Source organism: Mesoplodon bidens (genome assembly GCF_964165515.1).
Source record: "Mesoplodon bidens genome assembly, chromosome: 8".
Taxonomy (NCBI): Eukaryota; Metazoa; Chordata; class Mammalia; order Artiodactyla; family Ziphiidae; genus Mesoplodon; species Mesoplodon bidens.
This window is the reverse complement of record NC_138165.1, coordinates 64,610,338-64,633,452: the sequence shown is the minus strand read 5'-3', so window position 1 is coordinate 64,633,452 and position 23,115 is coordinate 64,610,338.

The following is a 23,115-nucleotide window of genomic DNA, read 5'->3' as shown; positions in this document are numbered from 1 at the left end:
TCAAGACAGTATGGTACTAGCACAAGAACAGAAATATAGATCAGTGGAACAGGATAGAAAGCCCAGAGATAAACCCATGCACATATGGTCACCTTATCTTTGATAAAGGAGACAAGAATATACAATGGAGAAAAGACAGCCTCTTCAATAAGTTGTGCTGGGAAAACTGGTCAGCTACATGTAAAAGCATGAATTAGAACACTCCCTAAGACCAAAATGTAGGGCCAGACACTATAAAACTCTTCAAGGAAAACATAGGCAGACAGTCTACAACATCAATCACAGCAAGATCCCTTTTGACCCACCTCCTAGAGAAATGGATATAAAAACAAAAATATTCAAATGGGACCTAATGAAACTTAAAAGCTTTTGTACAGCAAAGGAAACCATAAACAAGACAAAAAGACAACCCTCAGGATGGGAAAAAATATTTTAAACTGAAGCAACTGACAAAGGTTTAATCTCCAAACTTTACAAGCAGCTCTTGCAGCTCAATATCAAAAAAAAATCCAAACAACCTAATCCAAAAATGGGCAGAAGACCTAAATAGACATTTCTCCAAAGAGGATTTACAGATTGCCCACACACATGAAAGAATGCTCAACATCACTAATTATTAGAGAAATGCAAATCAAAACTACAATGAGATATCACCTCACAGCAGTCAGAATGGCTATCCTCAAAAAATCTACAAACAATAAATGCTGGAGAGGGTGTGGAGCAAAGGGAACCCTCTTGCACTGTTGGTGGGAATGTAAATTGATACAGCCACTATGGAGAACAGTATGGAGGTTCCTTAAAAAACTAAAATTAGAACTACCATATGACCCCGCAATTCCAGTACTGGGCATATACCCTTAGAAAACCATAATTCAAAAAGAGTCATGTACCACAATGTTCATTGCACCTTCATTTACAGTGGCCAGGACATGGATGCAACCTAAGTGTCTATCAACAGATGAATGGGTAAAGAAGATGTGGCACATATATGCAATAGAATATTACTCAGCCATAAAAAGAAACGAAATTGAGTTATTTGTAGTGAGGTGGATGGACCTAGAGTCTGTCATACAGAGTGAAGTAAGTCAGGAAGAGATAAGCAAATACCATATGCTAACACATATATATGGGACCTAAAAAAACAAAACAAAACAAAAAAAATGGTTCTGAAGAACCTAGGGGCAGGCCAGGAATAAAGACACAGACATAGAGACTGGACTTGAGGACGTGGGGAGTGGGAGGGATAAGCTGGGACAAAGTGAGAGAGTGGCATGGACTTACGTATACTACGAAATATAAAATAGATAGCTAGTGGGAAGCTTCTGCATAGCACAGGGAGATCAGCTCGGTGCTTTGTGACCACCTAGAGGGGTGGGATAGGGAGGGAGGGAGGGGTATGCAAGAGGTAGGAGATATGGGGATATATGTATGTGTATAGCTGATTCACTTTGTTATAAAGCAGAAACTAACACACCATTGTAAATCAATTATACTCCAATAAAGATGTTTAAAAAAATGAATAGTACCTCATCATGAAATAAATAACTGATGAGAATTCTAGTGATAAAAATGATATTAAAAGAGATAGAAACTTTTTTTATAATAGCAACATCAGAGTGCATGCTAAATATTTTAAAAAATAGTATGACATTACGTGAGTTAGAGTTTTGCAAGAACACAGCAGAAAAAAGGCACTTGAGCAAAACTATTTCAAACGTATTGGCTTTAATAAAACTTTGATATTTTATTATTTTATAATCTTCTATAAAGCTATTTGCCTCGTGATGCTAATACAGTAACTTCATATTTTAGATATGAGTTTCCTTTTATAATGGGTACTAATTGGTTAGCAGCTACACATATAAACACAGACTTTCCTATTGCTGTAAAATTCACCAGTTCAATTAGATGACTCTTACGCCTCTTAAAAGGTCTTTTACATGTTCAAATTTAAGGATAAATCTAAAAGTTTTGTGTGTATTCATAATATAAATATTTTTCTTTCAAATATACATATGCATTTATTTTTTACTCAGTTATGCAAATTTTCAAAAATATACAAAATAGAGTGAGATAATGAATCCTCAGATACCTATTGCCAGCTTTAAAAAATCAGCCCGTAAAGACACAGACCTACTAGAGAATGGACTTGAGGATATGGGGAGGGGGAAGGGTAAGCTGTGACAAAGTGAAAGAGCGGCATGGACATATATACACTACCAAACATAAGGTAGATAGCTAGTGGGAAGCAGCCGCATAGCACAGGGAGATCAGCTCGGTGCTTTGTGACCGCCTGGAGGGGTGGGATAGGGAGGGTGGGAGGGAGACGCAAAAGGGAGGGGATATGGAAACATATGTATATGTATAACTGATTAAATTTGTTATAAAGCAAAAAAGAAAAAAAAAAGAAAAAAAAATCAGCCCGTTTTTGTCAATATTGTTTCATGTATCTCCTCCCAATATATTTGTTTGTCTGTGTTTGTTTTAACCATAAATACTTCAGAATATGTCTATAACAGATAAGAATTTATTTTAAACAATAATCATCATACCATTATCACATCTTATACAATTCATACAATTTTTATATCATGTAAGATACAGTCCATGCTAAAATTTCCCCAAAGTATTCTAAAGTTACTTGCTTTAAAGTCGTGTACTGAATTCATCATCTTCATATTACAGCACGGGGGAGTATGCTGGATTTTCTAACATTAATTTCAATTTTGAAAGGTTAGACTTGCATCTCCCTTCTTGGGGAAGAAGTGAGATTTTCTTGTCCTCGTATGACAGATGGGTATCATTAGCAGGGACAGCATCTCTGAGACTGTTTAGATATCACTCCACATTTCACAGCCATGTCTGTGGTGACTTGACTTGCTTCCTGGCCTCTGGAACTACATCAGGAGTTCACACCATTTTAGTGTTTCCAGAGCTAGGTTATTTCAACTGCCACGGCATTCTCTATTCATGTAGACACTCTCTTTAGAAGTTGCAGAAGCTCCAGCTTACCACGGGCTGCCTAAAAATGTTGATACAAAATGCAGAAGGGAAGGAAAGGAAATATCCAATGAAACATAAAATAAGGTTGGAGGACTTAGGCTAGCAGATATCAAGACTATCTGAAAGTGATTTGGTATAAACCTGTGTATGTTAGTGCAGACAGACAAACAGACAAATACAATAGAATAAAAAGTACAGAAATAGTCTTAAACATACATGGTCACTTAATTTGCTACAAAGATGTCAATAAAACTCAATGGGAAAAGAAGATCTTTTCAAAAACTATTGATTATGTATAATGAAATAATTATCCTTAACTTCTATGACATACACAAATATTAATTTAAAATGGATGATAATGGTGAATTGGAAAGTTAAAATAATAGTGTTCCAGGAGAAAAACATGGGAATATATCTTTATAACCTTGGGATAGGGACATATTTTTTTTTGAAAGCAGGACACAAAATTCACCAACTTTAAAGGAAAGGATTCTTGAATTGGATTACATTAAGATTCGGAAATATTGCATACCATTTAGAGTAAAAACAGTCATAAAATGGGACAGGATGTTTAACAAGGAACTGATAAAGAACTTATATCCAGAATTTTTAAAGAACTTCTAAGCATCAATAATAAAAAGACAGAGAATATGAAAGAGAAATGTGTAAATAGACCTCAATAGGCACATTGCAAAAGAGTATAAGAAAATGTTCAAAAATATGAAAATACATTCAAACTCATTGCTCACCAAGGAGATGCAAATTAAAACCACAATGTGATATACTTTTATGTCCATAAAATTGTTGTCTCTTTAAAAATTCATAATACAAAGTGTTAGCAAAGATTTGAAACAGTTCCAATTCTGATTCCCTACTGGTGGAATATAAATTAGTATATCAACTTTGGAAAACTCTTTGGTGGCATCTGCCAAAGGGGAAAATATACATAATATAAAACTCAGAAATCTCACACTTTGGTGTGTATCTATGTCTATGTCTATATCTTAAACAACAAAAGACATAAAAAATTTCAGAGTAGAATGATATTTGTGCAACTGAAATTTTCAAGGGACCTAAATGTCCATCAACAATAGAATATAAATTGTGGATTATTCATACAATGGAATTCGGTACCATAATAAGAAAATAAATGACTATTGCTACCTAAGGGTAAAAACTCAAAACATTGATTGTGAAATGATAGATACAAAATAATACATAGTGATTCAACCTATTTACAGAATGATTTAAAACAGGCAAAATTAAGTAATGGTTTTAGTAGTAGTAATATCAGTTACTTTTGGGGAGGAAAATTGGTTTAGTGATCTGGATAGAGAGATAAAGTGATTTTTCTGATATTATTCCATTTATTTATCTTGGTGGTACATTTGTGTGTTTACTTTGTGGTGATAAATAAAATTTACACTTAAGATGTTTTCAACCATATTATGTTTATGTTAGGTAGAATTTAAAAGTTTACAAAAATAATGTTTTAAATAATTTACCTGTTGGATTGTGTTAAATTCTGCTTACATAATCATTTCTAAATGGAAGGCATTACAGGAAAATGAGCAGTCTTTTTTTCTTGGTTTCACCACCATCCCAGGACATATGCATATATTCTTTGAGAAGTGAGAATTTTTAAATGTCTAAAGAGTTTTAGAAAAAAAAGACGTCTGAACATATAACCTCAGATTTCCCCAGATGCACTGCTTTGAAATGAATGCTGGTAACTTGAGGATTCAAAGACTTTTCGTTTTTTACCAAAGACTCAATTTTGTTAGTTATAAATAAGCTTCTCAGCCTATACCTGTCATTTTAGTCTTCCCAGATGACATTCCAGCAATGTTGTGCCTTCTTCTGATTGGGGTACAGTCACACCTCTCTATTCCCCTATACTCATCAATTGCCTCATCTAGTGATAAACCTGTGAGTTAAACTATCCTTTTCACAAAATCTGGCCTGATATATATCCTTCTTAGAATTTTCCAAAATATGTCTATTTAAAAAGATTCTCTCCTTTCAAAATGAGAGACTATCAACTCAAATATTCCTGTATAGGTGAATAAACCCATGACAACTTTGGTTCCTCAACTTAATTATCAGTTCCATATTTCTTAGATGGTGGAACCGAGTGGTGAAATTGATTGGTAATTTTAAATGAGATTCACATACATAAGACCAAAATCTATATAAAAAGTTAATTTATAATTATTCAAAGAGATATAAAGCAGGAAATACTCATGAAACTAGGCGTGTATTTTTAATTAAATGGGTAACTCAAATACTCACAGTGTCTTCATAGGATTTTTGGAGGAGAATTCTTAATTGATTTCTCAGCTTTATCTTCCCTATATCATGAAGCTTTTTTAGAATACATATTTAACATTGTAAATTCTATCCGTATTTGAAAAAAATTTAAATATGAAAAACATAAAATTATGTTAACATAATAAATTACTAAAATCTATTACTTATTTCTGTATGGAAAGGAGTGCTAAAATGATTCCTTATACAAGTATCAAATATGCTAGGTATGCTACTGAAATATAATACATTTAAAATTACATTAAATATACTTAGTCCAAAAATTTATATTAAAGATATATAAAACTTTGTAATTTGGGATAGAGAGTATTCACTAAAATTGGACACACACTTTTGTTCATGAATAAGAAGTCCTACATATCTTTAAGATGTTAAATCTCCCTGAAGTACACTTTTTAACATGATTCCAATTAGAACAGACTCTGTGGGGAGTGAATTGGCCCACATAGTTTGATTTACTATGATACTGGAAATAAATGATCTCTATTCTCTTGGGTTCTACATTTGTCTCTATGAATTTCCTTTCTTTATCCTATATATATATTTTAAAAAAGGTCTAAATTCTTCAGTATTCAATGGAGAGGTCCTTGGAAGTTATTGATTTGATCATAAGCCACTATCAGAGAGTCTTTAACAATTTCTTTCTCTAACACTGCAGCATTTGCTTTATCAAGCATATCATAGGTGAATGATGTGTGAAGAGCAGTTAAAACACATAATACAGGCCTGTGGCATTGTAGTCATTAACAGTTCAAGTCTCTTAAGTCTCTAGTTCTTCAGAATTATTTTTTCATTTGGGCTTATTTTAAAAAGAATTTGGATTGGTTATTCATAAGCTAAAACTTTCTGGCCTTTGTCTTATTTGTTTTTTCCTTTTTTTTTTGCTTTTCCTTCTTTAAACATTATTCCTGAATTATATTTAATAATAATTTATATAATTTAATTTTAGTAAATATACAATATATTTAATTATATTTAACAAATATATATTATAAATATATTTAATAATATTTAATGATGATTAGGAATCATTTAATAATGATTCTTACTATGGTGTGAGTTTCCTACAGAATGCTTTGAAATGCACTCAGCCACTAAAATTCAACTTCCCAGTGAAGCTCAAACTCATGATACTATTATAGTTTCAAGAAGTATATAAATGTTTTTAAAAGATAGATAAAAACATCTATCTTTATCTATCTATATCTATGTTTATATTATCTACACTTATACCTATATTTATAAAAATCAATACTAGCAGTAAATCAACTCACATTTAGTGAGCCTCTAATTCATGTCAGTTACCATACTAGGCATTGTGAGCAACACCAAAATGAAAAAAGACATGCTTAGTGCTCTTAGAATTTTATGGTTGCATTTGGAATAGAGCAAAGCAGTTTCTCATGGTTGTGAAAGCCAGTCATTTTACCGAACATATGTTATTTTTACATGTATTTAGTGTAATTTTAACTTGAAATGCATGAGAGAATAATTTATAATTTGGGATGCTGTTTTGCCAGAAACACCTTGGAGGCATTTCAAAGAATCTTGTGAAAATGCTATATATGCTTTCCAAGCTGAAAATATGACAGTCTTTGTAATTGAGTCTTTCTGGGTCATATGTATTAATAAGGAAACAAAATAGTTCAAGAAATTTTAGTCATCATAATTTTTAAAAATGTACTTTTTTCTGTGCACTCTCAGAAAAAAATGTTTTTTGAGTCTTTGCTGACATCTGCCTATAGGCAAACTATTAGTGCAGTCAGTTAGGCCAAAACATCAATCATAGCTGCTTTTTTTTTTTTTAATGTTCATGTTTTTTAAAAAAAATAAATTTATTTATTTATTTATTATTTATTTTTAGTTGCATTGCGTCTTCATTGATGCACATGGGCTTTCTCCAGTTGCAGCTAGTGGGGGCTACTCTTCGTTGCAGTGTGCAGGCTTCTCACTGTGGTGGCTTCTCTTGTTGTGGAGCACGGGCTTCAGTAGTTGTGGCACGTGGGCTCAGTAGTTGTGGCTCACAGGCCCTAGAGCGCAGGCTCAGTAGTTGTGGTGCACGGGCTTAGTTGTTTTGCCGCATGTGGGAACTTCCTGGACCAGGGCTTGAACCTGTGTCCCCTGCACTGGCAGGTGGATTCTTAACCACTGCACCACCAGGGAAGTCCCATAGCTGCTTCTTAACACAATCATTCTGGAGCTTTTATGAATATTCTTAGGATATGACAATCTATTATTTAAGAATTCTCCTATTCCACTGGAGCCCACTTCCATATTTAATGATAGAGAATCAATAGGTTTTCTTTAAGAATTAAATATAATAAATATTTCTCAGAACTTTACTTCCTATGTATACAATTTGAATAAAAGTTCACTGTTTTTAGCCCGAACATGTCGATATAAAATACATAGTCTCGGGGAGGAGCTTCAAGATGGCGGAAGAGTAAGACGCGGATATCACCTTCTTCCCCACAAATACATCAGAAATACATCTACATGTGGAACAACTCTTACAGAACACCTACTGAATGCTGGCAGAAGACCTCAGACCTCCCAAAAGGCAAGAAACTCCCCACGTTCCTGGGTAGGGCAAAAGAAAAAAGAAAAAACAGAGACAAAGAATAGGGATGGAACCTGCACCAGTGGGAGGGAGTCGTGAAGGAGGAAAGGTTTCCACACACTAGGAGCCCCTTCACGGGCAGAGACTGCGGGTGGCAGAGGGGGAAGCTTCAGAGCCACAGAGGAGAGCGCAGCAACAGGGGTGAAGAGGGCAAGGTGGAGAGATTCCCGGACAGAGGATCGGTGCCGACCAGCACTCACCAGCCCGAGAGGCTTGTCTGCTCACCCGCCAGGGTGGGCGGGGCTGGGAGCTGAGACTCGGGCTTCGGTCGGTCGGAGCGCAGGGAGAGGACTGGGGCTGGCGGCGTGAACACAGCCTGCAGGGGGTTAGTGCGCCACGGCTGGCCGGGAGGGAGTCCGGGGAAAAGTCTGGAACTGCCGAAGAGGCAAGAGACTTTTTCTTGCCTCTTTGTTTCCTGGTGTGTGAGGAGGGGGTATTAAAATCACCGGTTAAAGGAGCTCCTTCACTATGATCAAGTGGAGTTTATCCTAGGAATGCAAGGATTCTTCAATATACGCAAATCAATCAACGTGATACACCATATTAACAAATTGAAGGAGAAAAACCATATGATCATCTCAATAGATGCAGAGAAAGCTTTCGATAAAATTCAACACCGATTTATGATAAAAACCCTCTAGAAAGTAGGCATAGAGGGAACTTTCCTCAACATAATAAAAGCCATATATGACAAACCAACAGCCAACATCATTCTCAATGGTGAAAAACTGAAAACATTTCCACTAAGATCAGGAACAAGACAAGGTTGCCCACTATCACCACTATTATTCAACATAGTTTTGGAAGTTTTAGCCACAGCAATCATAGAAGAAATAGAAATAAAAGGAATCCAAATTGGAAAAGAAGAAGTGAAGTTGTCATGGTTTGCAGGTGACATGATACTATACATAGAGGATCCTAAAGATGCTACCAGAAAACTACTAGAGCTAATCAATGAATTTGGTAAAATAGCAGGATACAAAATTAATGCAGATAAATCTCTTGCATTCCTATATACTAATCATGAAAAATCTGAAATTGAAATTAAGAAAACACTCCCATTTACCATTGCAACAAATAGGATAAAATATCTAGGAATAAACCTACCTAAGGAGAAAAAAGACCTGTATGCAGAAAATTATAAGACACTGATGAAAGAAATTAAAGGTGATACAAAGACATGGAGAGATATACCATGTTCTTGGATTGGAAGAATCAACATTTTGAAAATGACTCTATTACCCAAAGCAATCTACAGATTCAATGCAATCCCTATCAAACTACCACTGGCATTTTTCACAGAACGAGAACAAAAAATTTCACAATTTGTGTGGAAAAACAAAAGACCCCAAATAGCCAAAGCAATCTTGAGAAAGAAAAACGGAGCTGGAGGAATCAGGCTCCCTGACTTCAGTGTATACTACAAATATACAGTAATTAAGACAGTATGGTACTGGCACAAACACAGAAATATAGATCAATGGAACAGGATAGAAAGCTCAGAGATAAACCCACACACATATGGTCACCTTATCTTTGATAAAGGAGGCAAGAATATATAGTGGAGGAAAGACAGTCTCTTAAATAAGTGGTGATGGGAAAACTAGACAGCTACATGTAAAAGAATGACATTAGAACACTCCCTAACACCATACACAAAAATAAACTCAAAATGGATTAAAGACCTAAATGTAAGGCCTGACACCATCAAACTCTTAGAGGAAAACACAGGGAGAACACTCTATGACATAAATCACAGCAAGATCCTTTTTGACCCACCTCCTAGAGAAATGGAAATAAAAATAAATAAAGAAATGGGACCTAATGAAACTTAAAAGCTTTTGCACAGCAAAGGAAATCATAAACAAGAAGAAAAGACAACCCTCAGAATGGGAGAAAATATTTGCAAATGAAGCAACTGACAAAGGATTAATCTCCAAAATTTAGAAGCAACTCATACAGCTCAATATCAAAAAAACAAACAACGTAATCCAAAAATGGGCAGAATGCCTTAATAGGCATTTCTTCAAAGAAGATATACAGATTGCCAACAAACACATGAAAGAATGCTCAACATCATTAATTATTAGAGAAATTCAAATCAAAACTGCAATGAGGGTGCTTCCCTGGTGGCACAGTAGTTGATAGTCCGCCTGCCGATGCAGGGGACACGGGTTCCTGACCTGGTCCCGGAAGATCCCACATGCCGCGGAGTGGCTGGGCCCGTGAGCCACGGCCGCTAAGCCTGCACATCCGGAGCCTGTGCTCTGCAATTGGAGAGGCCACAACAGTGAGAGGCCCATGTACAACAAAGAAAACAAAAACAAAAACAAAAAACTACAATGAGATATCATCTCACAGCGGTCAGAATGGCCATCATCAAAAAATCTACAAACAATAAATGCTGGAGAGGGTGTGGAAAAAAGGGAACCCTCTTGCACTGCTGGTGGGAATGTAAATTGATACAGCCACTATGGAGAACAGTATGGAAGTTCCTTAAAAGACTAAAAATAGAACTACCATACGACACTGCAATCCGACTACTGGGCATATAACCTGAGAAATCCATAATTCAAAAAGAGTCCTGTACCAAAATGTTCATTGCAGCTCTATTTACAATAGCCAGTACATGGAAGCAACATAAGTGTCCATCAACAGATGAATGGATAAAGAAGATGTGGCACATATATATTATGGAATATTATTCAACCATAAAAAGGAATGAAAGTGAGTTATTTGTAGTGAGGTGGATGGACCTAGAGACTGTCATACAGTGAAGTAAGTCAGAAAGAGAAAAACAAATATCATATGCTAACACATATATATTGGATCTAAAAAAAAAAAAGGAAAATGATCAGAATAACCTAGGGGCAAGACGGGAATAAAGATGCAGACCTACTAGAGAATGGACTTGAGGATATGCGGAGGGGGAAGTGTAAGCTGGGACAAAGTAAGAGAGTGGCATGGACATATATACAGTACCAAATGTAAAATAGATAGTTAGTGGGAAGCAGCCACAGAGCACAGGGGGATCAGCTCGGTGCTTTGTGACCACCTAGAGGGGTGGGATAGGGAGGGTGGGAGGGAGGGAGTTGCAAGAGGGAAGAGATATGGGGACATATGTATCTGTATAACTGATTCACTTTGTTATAGAGCCAAAACTGACACACCATTGTAAAGCAATTATACACTAATAAAGATGTTAAAAAAAAACATAGTCTATACAATGTCCTCCACACCCCACATCAGCCATAATGAAAGGAAATAAAATCTAACAATGCCCAGCTAGACTTTGGTTCACACAAAAAACATATTTTTTAGTGAGCTTTCCTGATACTCTCTTGCATAACTCCAATCTATTTGCTCTCCTCCTATCTGCCATTGAGCATGTGGCTCTCGCCACTGGTACGGTTCCTCTTGACAGGTGCAACAGTCTCTTTCTAAACACCATTGTTATTCTTTTCTAGATGACAACACTCATTCTTTCTCCCCTCTCTCTCTTTTTCCCTCCTTCCTCTCCCTCTTCTCCTCCCCTTTCCTATCTCTCACCTCCCTGTCATTACATTCTTCTATCAGGAATAGAAAATCCACTGTAGTCTCTTAAAGGACAGTTAAGTCTCCCATTGTTGACTACTGCTATGTCACTGTCCATTGATGACAATGGCATCATGGTATCCAGGTTGTATGGTAGTTCTCAGAGAAATAAGAAAGTGTATCTTTACTTTTTATTTTTCTCAGGCAGTTCCAACATAGTATGTTTTTATGAGTGGCTAAGGGTTTATAGTTTTATTTTTGTGTGTGTGTTTTTTTTAAAGTTTTGCTTACATATACCCCTGTATCCCAGTATGATTTTTGCTGAATTACTGATTTACTCATAGGTCTCAGGTCTTTATTTCCTGGGTGGGTCCTTTCCTAAGAGACAGCACATTTGCAGTCACATCAACTTTCTTAGATCAATATACCAGTTTAGCAACAAGCCTCGATATACCTAAATCCTACTATTGGACATAACTGACTCAATTTTTAACCTTTTCCAACATACTGTTTTTTGGAAGGGGGAGATATCAAAATATATCAATGTCAAATAGAGGATATGCCTATGTATATTTCTTTAGAGATTTACTCATTTGTAATGCTCCAAACTGGTAGTTATCATTTCCTAAAGAGTTTTCAATCCTTGTTATATATTATAGCTATTTCTTGGGGCATAATAGAACATCACTGGTTTATAATATAATCAATGTCAAATTTGTCTTAATATTTTCATTATCTTCTCAATAATGATATTCTGTTTCAACTTGAATTTTAACTACTGAAAAGTAATGTTAGTGGTATTCATAGAAAAGTAAAATTTCCCATTTTCTCAGTAATATGAATTCTGATAGCAATAACATGGCATATAAGTCACTAGAAAATTATAAAGAAGATTCAGAGGTAAAGAAAAAAACCTAAAATTCCTTAAATATAAATTATAATAATTGATGGACATTGGTGTATACAAGTTACATTTGTTTGAACAATGACATTTTAATATTTATATGTTCAACATTTGTTATACTGCTTATATCTCAGTATAAAAAGAAATCATTCTAAGCTGCCTGTTTTTCTCCCACAATGGTATATCATATTACAATGTCTTTAATTTTTTTAATCAAACACCCTGCTACGGAGTTTTATAAAGCAATCCTTTTATTTAAAGTTTCTTACTAGTGAATATTGTAGCCATCTCAAACTTTTTTTTTTAGTTTCTCCTTGAACCTTTAACAGCACCAAAAACAAAAAAGGAAAATGCAAAAACAACAACAACACACTTCAGTTACAACAGCATAATTTACACAGACTCTCAGGAAAAATATTAATAAAAAATCTACTCTGTGAAAATAATTGGTTTTGTAAATGTTTATGGCACTTGTTACCTAAGAGTCTACACATAATGGTCATGTATTTTAATTCATATAAATATATGTTTGTTTGTGTTGATGTTTTCATCATTTCTTCATTTTTATTTGTTTCAAATCGATGTTCTTATACAGAATCTCTAAGGATAACAACTAAAGATAAATGTAAAGTGAAAAGAAAGTATGGATGTAAAGAAAGAAACCTAGGTATACGAGTGCATTAAGGAGACTTGGGAGGAATAAAGGGATCATTTATGGGCAGTAGAGAACCCATGGCATTGCACGTTTATGCTCTGCTAAACTGCACAGTGTTGAAAAGGATTTTCAAACAAATTCTTGTATCAACTTTGAACTAATGTTTATATTAATTCTTCTTTTTTCAGGGTACTTGGAAAATGAATTTTTCATTAACATTAATACAGACTGTTTAGAATAGTTGTTAAATTGACAGGTACTACATTTTGTCTTTTATAATGTGCCTTTCCTAGAACAGTTATTTTGTTTAGTATTTTACAGTATTCTATTCTTTCTTTTTCCCATTGGCCAGCCTGGTATAATAAACTTAATTTGTCCTAATTCTAATTGTGTTTGAACTTAATTTGTCCTAATTTTAATTGGGTTTGAACGTTTCAGTACTATATCACTTTCCTTTAAAAAACATATGTTTATTATAACAAGGCACTGCTTGCCATTTAGTTTCAACAGAAGAAAACATTTACTGTATCAGATTTTACACTATGAACACCTGCCAAATTGTTTGTGTACAAAATATCAGTTTTTTAAAAAAATCTTAAATAATAATGTATATTAAATCTCTCAATTCCATAATAGGTGGGTGGTTGTTCTTAAATTTTCTCTCCACAATAGCTTAAAAAAGCATTTGAGCAAAGATCCAGTTACATCCAGTTTAAACGTGATTGTTTGAAATTATTTCATTCTTTCTTCACATCTCTTGTACATCATGATGTTGATCCTACTGTTTCATTGTCAGGATATGGCTTGATACTTTAAGAAGCAGTGTGTGATGAAAATTTTTTTAAAAAGAGAGAATAATTTAAATGACATATTTCCATCAAGGCAAACATGGTGTATGTGTATGTGTATATATATATGACTTATTTTATATACATAAAATAAATTTGTATATGACTATATACAGATATGAATTTATACTGTATTAATCAATGATTATGTATTCAAATTAATTTTAAATTATGAGGGATACTTAAAGATAAGTTAGAAATGTAAGTTAATAAAAAAATTTACTGAAAAATACCCCATAGAAATAGAAGAGAAAGACTTAAGTCTTTAATTGTCCTCTATCTCCAATAATTAAAAATTCTATAGCTTTGCTACAGGACTTTCTTCTGAGTCCCAATGATATATAATCAACTATCACTGGATATACCACATAAAACTCAAAATAAATTTGTAAGAGACCACTGCATGTATTGGCACATTTTATACTTTATTATACCTATTCCTTATTATGAACTTACATTTAAAAAAGAGCTTACATTGTAAAGCATTTACTAACTTGAAAGCATTCTTTTAACCAATGTTAGAAATGTTCAACCCCATGAGATCAGTCCTCTTATTATCTATATTTAATTGATGTGGAAATTGATTTAAAGATATATTAATTAATTTGCCCCAAACTACACAACCAGTAATCTTTAGGAAGATAGCAGTAGTCTCTAAGGAGAAAAATTAAATATCCCCTTTGTTCCTTGCTTTTGTTCTAAACCAAGTGACCACTAAGGCAAAAGGATGCTAGACAGATGCTACATCATTGATTTTGTTCATGATTAAAGCCTAAGTTGGAGGACATGGCTTATGTTTACAGGCAAGTAGATATACTCATAATAAACTCCAGGGTTGGGCAGTAATGTACTAAGGCAGATCTCAACTTTGAAGGAACTTTAACCCAGTTAAACTGATGTCAGGTCATGGAGGAATGAAGGAGACAGCTTGCTCATTTCAAAAAAATTACTGCCAAGAGGAAACTTAGGTGCAACCAAACTATATATTCCCACTGTATCATTTCAAAATTTGCCAATATGATTTTCTACCTCTCTAGGGACAAAATGAGTAAAGGATCAGAGAAAGGTTAAAGGAGTCAAACAAATAAGGTTCTTTTCACATGGGAGAGGGGCGGATCTCCAGAAGTAAAGAAGAGTTGTTTCCTAAGTATGATTATTTCACATTGTTTTTCCTTTTTACACTTTTCTGCCCTCCCTTTATGTTCAGGTGATGACTCCACCTCATACTTCATCAAGAAATATTAATAGCTAACACTTACACTTACCTGGGGCCAGACACTGAGCTTTGCATACATTAAGTCTTTAATGCAGTGGGAGCACTCAGGCAGAAACTGCATAATGCCAAATCTGCAAACTTCCCTTCCTACTTAACGTAATCTTCGTTCTTTAATGTTGCAGTTTATAAACTTTTCTGCTTCTATAACAGGTCAAACATACCCCTCCAAAGCCATGCTCATGCTTTGGATCAATCTGCCTTTATTTTCTCCAGAACTTTGCTCCTGAAACTATGTTATTTTTATGACTAAATCTTTAATAATGTCCTTACTCCTCAGTCACAAATATCACATCTCCATTCATAAAAATAATTTCCCTCAGATTTTATCATTGAAGGGGTGACAGAACTCTGTTGCCATTTCCTCATCTCTTTTTTGGCATTGATGTAGCCCCAAATAACTTCCCTGTCAGCCACCTTAGTAAAACTAATCCTGTCAGATGTGTCAGGGTGTCAGCTTCCATAATGTAAAACCCTGTGAATATTTTTCTTTTGGCATGTTCCTTAAACTTAGCATGTCTCTTTAGAACTTTATGTCTCTTGGTACAGGTCTCTTTCTTGATGTGATGTGTTGACGTGACAGTATTTTCTTTTTTTTTTCTTTTCACTAACCATTTCTTAAACCTCTTTGCTGAATCCTCTATCTCATAATTAAAACTCAATGTTGAGATGTTCCAGAACACACTTCTAGGCCCTCCTCCTAAAGGCATCTAGGTACATGTGTTTTTAAACTATTTGTCTCTTGAAGCCTTCTACTATATGTTTCAAAACACTTTTTCTAGCTATTTCCTTTGATATTAGCACACATCATACATCATATGTGATTGCCCTTCCCTCAGACCTGCTTGTCCCCACATTCTTCCTATATTACCAGATGGCTCTACCATCTACACAGACGCCAAAGCAAAAGCTCATGAGGTCTTGATTCTTCTTTTTAACTAAACTATCATGCCCAGTACAAACGCAAGTCCTTTCAGTTCTATCAAAACATAACTCCAACCCATCTTCCTTCCATCTGCACTGCCACCTTTTTGGTCTATGTGACATGAATTACTGCAATAGCCACATAACTGGATTCTCTGCTGTCCTCCCTATTTTTGCAATCAGTCAGTCCTTCACAGGATTTTAAGAATGACCATTTAAAAATGTATTTTGTTACTTCTGTCTTAAAAATCCTGCTAATTAGAGAAAAATATAGACAACTTTTTAAGAGTTATATGATTCCAGTTATTTAGCCGCTGAGTAAATTTGGGTTTTCACATGACCTCATATTCTTTGGCACCCATATATGTTCATATAGGCCTTCCCTGGCCACCCATTCTATAGTATTCCACCCATCAAGTCACTCTAATACATCATTAAGTTTCTTCATAGCTCTTATTTACTCTCTGAAGTTAGTGTTTTGGTGTATTTTCCTTTGTTTACATATTTTGTTTGTCTCTTCCCACTAGAATATAAGATCTAAAATGGCAACAACATTATCTGCTTTCTACATTACCATATCTCCAGTGGTAAAACAGAGCTTGACAGGTGATAGGTACTAAATAATATTTTATTGGGCAAATGGATGAATATGCGTATAACAGTAATTGGAAGAGCATCCACCAAAATAGCTTCACTTTTGCTAGTGTTGTGCAAAAATAATTATTGATCTTTTAGCAATGCACTAATGTTTTTAGAGTGAAGGTGTTAACACTCTACTCATGTGCAGCTGGAAGGCATATAATACATGTACTTATAATATTAATTTTTGAAAAAAAATTATTTTAACTAAGATGAGGGATTACATGAAAGGATGTATAAAAAATGAAAAAAATCAAACAAGATCAATAAGGTTATTAAGTTCTTGAAGAAAAAAAACACTGGAACATAAGATATTTATTTATTGGGTATATGCTTTGAGCCTTCTGAGAAGATTTTTATGAGTTATTCATCATAAACACAATGATGGACAATGTTAAGCTGACATCCACAAATTGTAGGTGTTTCTAGTGCTAGTGATACTTAAAGACAGTATGAAAAATATTTAATATATTAATATTTGTGATATGCAATATGAATTTATAATAGTAATTCCATATAAAAGCCAATATGGGACTTTCTGAAACCATATTTCAACAAAACTGAACATAACCAAAATTTTAAGATTAAAAATTAAATTGAGATTTCTTCCATTACTTCTATTTTCATTTCTTACACATATAGTTAAAAAAAACACTGATTAAATCATAGCTTTGTTTATGTAAATTGCTGTAATAAACAAACATGTCTCTATTATCTAATTATCTATCTACTATTTGCCTATCTATAATCTGTCTGTATACTTATCTATATTTTTTCTCATTCTCATCCCTGTTTTTAAATAACATATTATATTAACACAAATGATATTGCCAAAGGGGGAAACTACTGATTTATGATTGACTGTAATGCTCAGTTTTTGTTTGCTCCCCTTTCTTTAGAAATATATTCTCAATTTCCTCTCGGGAATATCACCCCCATGCACGCTCACACTTTGAATTTTTAGGTAGAGATAACCCTAGGAGTAGACTCAAATGGCTTATTCCATCAGTATATCCCGTCCTCTGGACAAAAATGATTGGAATGAATTAAAATCCAATCAGAAGCAAAGACCCCCTATGATGAAAAAATAGTTTTTATTTGGAAAAGGAGCATAAAAATAGGAGATACATGGAAGTTTCGGTTCCTTTGCTTCCAGGATATAGAGAAAAAATATCAAGTGCTGGAGGAGCTTGATTATAAATTTTCAAAGAATCCAGGATGAAATGATGGAGGGAAACTTAGCTGCAAAAATAATTCTCACAGACAAACTAGTGAAAATGAAAGTTGAGGAAGTAACAGTAATATAAGCATATGGAAAATGAAGTAAAATTTCCTTATAGAATAATCTTTGAAGTTCCATGCTGTAATGGAATTTAGTGCAACATGTAACTAGCAACTGCATATTCCATAATATTTTCATCAATATTTCTTCTACATAGCTAATTATCCATGCAAATTAGTTAGGATTAGACTAGACTTATAAGAAGGATTAGACTAGACTTATAAGAAGGAAGGCAGAAATAAAGAAATAAATATTCCTACTCCCAGAGATAGCTATCAGAGACAATATTCACTCTCTTTTCTAGTAAGAGTATGATACATTCCACTCCACTGTTCTGTGGCTTGCAGTCCATCCCAGTGACATTGGATTTAGCCATGGCTGAGAGCAGATTTAATGTACACAACATCTGAACAGATAATTTAAGAATTGTTGCATGTTTCCACCAGATCTTTTGCTCTTTTTCTTCAGGAATGAAAATATAACATGGAAAGTAGGAGCTTCTAGATTCTAGATAAAAGACACGTGGAGAAGACCAGCAGCTCTTCCAGGGTAACCGTTAGTTGATATGTGACATTTGTCAATATATATTACTGATATTTTAATGTTATGTGTTACCATAGTAGAGATGACTAAATCTAGAGCTTTCTAAGAACTTGATGTAGGCATCTGAATTTTGTTATTGCTTTGCAAGACATTAACTGAAATAGATGACATAGATGGATAGATAGATAGATGAACAGACATATAGATAGATGGCTAGAGACAAAGCTAAATATAATTGTGAATAGAATAAATTTTAACAGGTCAATTTAAATTTTTTTATTGCCATGTTTAATCAGTCACGGATGGCCATCAACTATATTTTCTTGAATACTCCAATGAATTTCTTAATTGTTCTGGAAAACTACATTAAATGAAAGTCATAATTTAGCCATCTGGATGGATCCTATTTTGTATATTCCTGCATTAGTTAGACAGCATGTTTAAAGTAAGAAAGAGACTTTAGATTAACACAGTGGGCTTAAAACCTATCTCTGATGTTTTTGCTTGGACATGTTATTAACCTGCTCTGAGGCAACCTTGTCATTTCTGAAATGAGAATAATGTTTACACAGCATAGAGTTGTGAGGCTTCAAGGTCATAAGAGGGGCCACTAGCCTAGAGTTTAGTGTTTCAGGAGTTCTCCCTGGATAAAATGATGTCTAATTTAGGCAGAATGAGTAGGTAGAAATTGGCTGGATGAATATGGAGTAGAAGAGAAGAGGCATGTTCCTGGGAATGGGAAATAGATGGATAAAAGCTTGGGATAAGAGAGAATGAAATCCCCTGTGGTGTGCCTGTAGTGTAAAGTTCAGAAACAGTGAAAAGCAATCAATAGAAGAGGCAGCAAGAATAGAGACTTGTAAGCTAAATTCTAGAGTTTAGACATTAATCTAAGTATAAGTAGATGTCACTGAAGGATTTTAAGCTTCTGACAAGATCAGATTTTTTCAAAGAGCTTTCTCTATTCAAAATGAGAAAAATTAATTCTGAAAAAGAAAGACTAGAGGCTGACAAACTAATTAGAAGCTGCTGCAATGTAAAATTTTCCTGAGCAGCTTCACAACATCACCCCTGGGGAGAGGTAGATGAATTTAAAAGTAATCTAAAAGGTAAGCACTGTGGGAATTTAATTTGTGGGATGGCCCGTGAGGGAGAAGGAGGACTCCATGCACAGTGCCCATGTTTCTAGCTTGAGCAGTAGATTATCTCACTGAGATTATACATTATACATTATGCATTAGGAGAATGATCGTTTGGAAAAGAAGTTAAAAATCTCAGTTGCTTTCCACTTAAATTTGAGGTTCCTGCAAAAGATTCCAGTGGAAATGACTAAAGTTCAGGAGAGAAATCTGGTGAGGACAGATTTGAAGCCATAGGACAGGATTTTATCATCTATGGAGACTGGGTAAACTAGAGTGGAAGGGAAAACACTTTACAATAAAGCAGTTAAGAATAAGTCTGTAATGATTTAAAAGAGGAAAATGGAAATGCAAATAATTATGAAAAGATTCAGGAGAATCAGAAAAAAATCATTCTAATTTGACTTGAAACTAGGATGACTTGTTTTCAGAGGAGATTGGGTAATACTTCAAATGCCGTGAGAGAAACCTGGGAATGTTTTTGGGGTTTGAAATAAGGAGGCCACTGATGGTCTTGCTTACAAACATTTTGGAGGGTGGGAGAAGATGGGTGGGAAGACAGATTACAATGGATTAAAGATTGAGTGTTGCTTGCAAAGTAATTCTGATCTACCAGTTACCAAGGATTCTCAGATATCTTTGCATTTACTTGAGCTCAGATTCTTATGGGTAATTTTTTTTCTTTTACTGTCATAGCACCAATTGACACATAGTTTGCTATTACTCTTAGCATCCATCTTTGTTTCTCTACTTTTATACATACACAAAGTCATATGACTACTTGTGGTTTTGTTCATTGTCTATCTCATCTATCTGTCATCTACCTATAGTCTTTCCATTTGTAATGTAAGTTGTATATAATTAAATTTAATGTATTAAATTATTTTTTAATTGACATGACAAATTTCATAAGTTCATTTGATCACAAATAAATAATAAGTGTTTTGATAGCCTAGGCTTAATACTTTACTTATGTTTTTGAGTATTGTGATTTGTTGCTATCACTGCATTTTATTGCAATTTTCAAATGGTCCTGAGAATTCAAAGCTGGACTAATAAGAATAAAGCATAACTAATAAATAATATGTATTTAAGCAATACACGCAATATGCCAACACATATAGTTTTAAACCAACACTATTTGGTTAATATGAAATAAAGTATAATGGCCATCTCAAGGCATGTGCAGTACCCAATTAATAAAAAGAAAATCAGCCCCATCATGTCTATTGAACTATTGTATTAAAATTGCCTTAATATTGTAAGAGAGACAAAACTTTACCTCTACCTTCTTAGGGTCTCTGACTGGGCCTAAGAAGTAAAGCAACATAAAACAGATTAAGAAAAGAAAAGCATACAGATGTTTACATGTATGATACATGGGATTCCCCATAAAAAAATGAAGACCCAAAGAAGTGGCTCTGCCTAAGTGTTTTTTTATTTTTTATTTTTATGAGGTTAAATGAAGACAGGCAATTGTGGAAAAGTAACTAAAATGTATGAGGAGAGTAAAGAAAGGTATGAGTTATTTTAACAAGCCCTGTTTGCACACATTTCTCAGGGCCTCTACTCCCCATCTCTGGTGATAAAAATGTCTCTTTCTTCCTGGAATAGAGAAGGCATCTTTCACATGGGAGTTTTATCTCCTGCTTTTAGGTAAAAAGACGGAGGTCAGGGTGCTCCTCTTGCATCTGCTGTTTTTCAAGTGTCTTTAACTCAAAATAATCCTTATGCCAAAGGGGCATATATTAAGGTGCCACCCTTCAATATTTAAGCATCGATCACGGAGAAGAGATATTTCTTAAGCTAAATGTTGTTTATTTTTATATTAAACTTTTGAAAGAATGACATTTTCCTGAGAAGTATTTTAAAAAGTGTCCATATTAAATCTCCTGGCTTGTCTCTCATTCTGCCCAACTCTCTTAGGAGAAATCTCATTAAGAAAATGAAATTGCTCTTAATTCTATCACTATAGACAGCTCTGGATGACATAAAATTAATGCTGTCCCAGTACACATCTAAAATGCAAACCAATCAAGCTTTTTTGCTGGTGAGTCATACTTAACTGACAACATTCAGATAGAATGAATGATCTTTGACAACTTTAATGTAATACCTCGACATCCTTCAAGCAAAAGACGTAACTCTGATGGCTTCTTTTTAACGTGAACCGTATTCTAAATATTACCAACATATGTAACTATGCATGGTGACTTCTACATCCTTGGTAAAGTATATTTTGTAGATATTTATTTCATTAATGTTTTTGTTATAGCCATAGATTCAACTGCTAGTAAAGATTATTTTTTAGAAAAACTCTTCTAGAAAATGTTCCACTTTGTCAGTTACACAGGAAAGGGTGATGGGAAGGTTTTGTTTTGTTTTGTTTTGTTTTGCAGTACGCTGGCCTCTCACTGTTGTGGTCTCTCCCGTTGTGGATCACAGGCTCCGGACGTGCAGGCTCAGCAGCCATGGCTCACGGGCCCAGCCGCTCCACGGCATGTGGGATCCTCCCGGACCGGGGCACGAACCCGTGTCCCCTGCATCGGCAGGCAGACTCCCAACCACTGTGCTACCAAGGAAGCCCTGGGAAGGTATTTTTGATTACTCATTCTACAATCCTCCAAAGACTCAGAAGGTTTTCCCAAGTTTCTCAGGTTATATTTATGTACACATGCAATATATATATATATATATATGTGTGTGTGTGTAAAGTATATAGTTTTATTTTAGATAATCATACAAAAAATTCACATGAACATTTCCTGAATCATTTGTATAAGCAATTTAAATCAAATGTTACAAAGCAATTTCTGTTGCTGTGTTGTCTTTTCATTTATAGTTATATTGATCTTATTAGTACCACCTTAGTGTACCTGGTAAAATGTATATGAAAACATAAATGAAAAAAGGACAGAGGTGATTTTTAATGTAAATTATATATTCTGAATGAGTAAGGTCAAAAGAAGCCATGATTTGCTAGACAAACGTTTTGGCTTTGCAATGTTTTAAGTAGAATAAAGGAGTGGGAAAATTAAATCATCACACAATATCAAGAAGTGTAGATATATAAAATTCAATAGAAACTTCATTGCAGACATCAGTGCCATATATACTGTATAAAGAAATGTAATTACAGTAGAACAACACCCTCAGTCCTATTAAATTTATGTTACTTTTATTTTTAGGTTTATTATTTCATGTGTTAATAGTAAGTAAATTAATCATAGTTTTATATTTCTACATAATTAATAAATATTATAATAAAAATAATTTAAAGTCATGCTGATGAGTAACAAAATAGTTATCCCTTTAAAGTGTATTTCATACACTACTCAGTGAAGATAGCTTACATAAATGTCAACATGGAACAGTTTAGCAAATGACCAATAGGCTTGATCTTTCCATTCTGCATTTTTAATA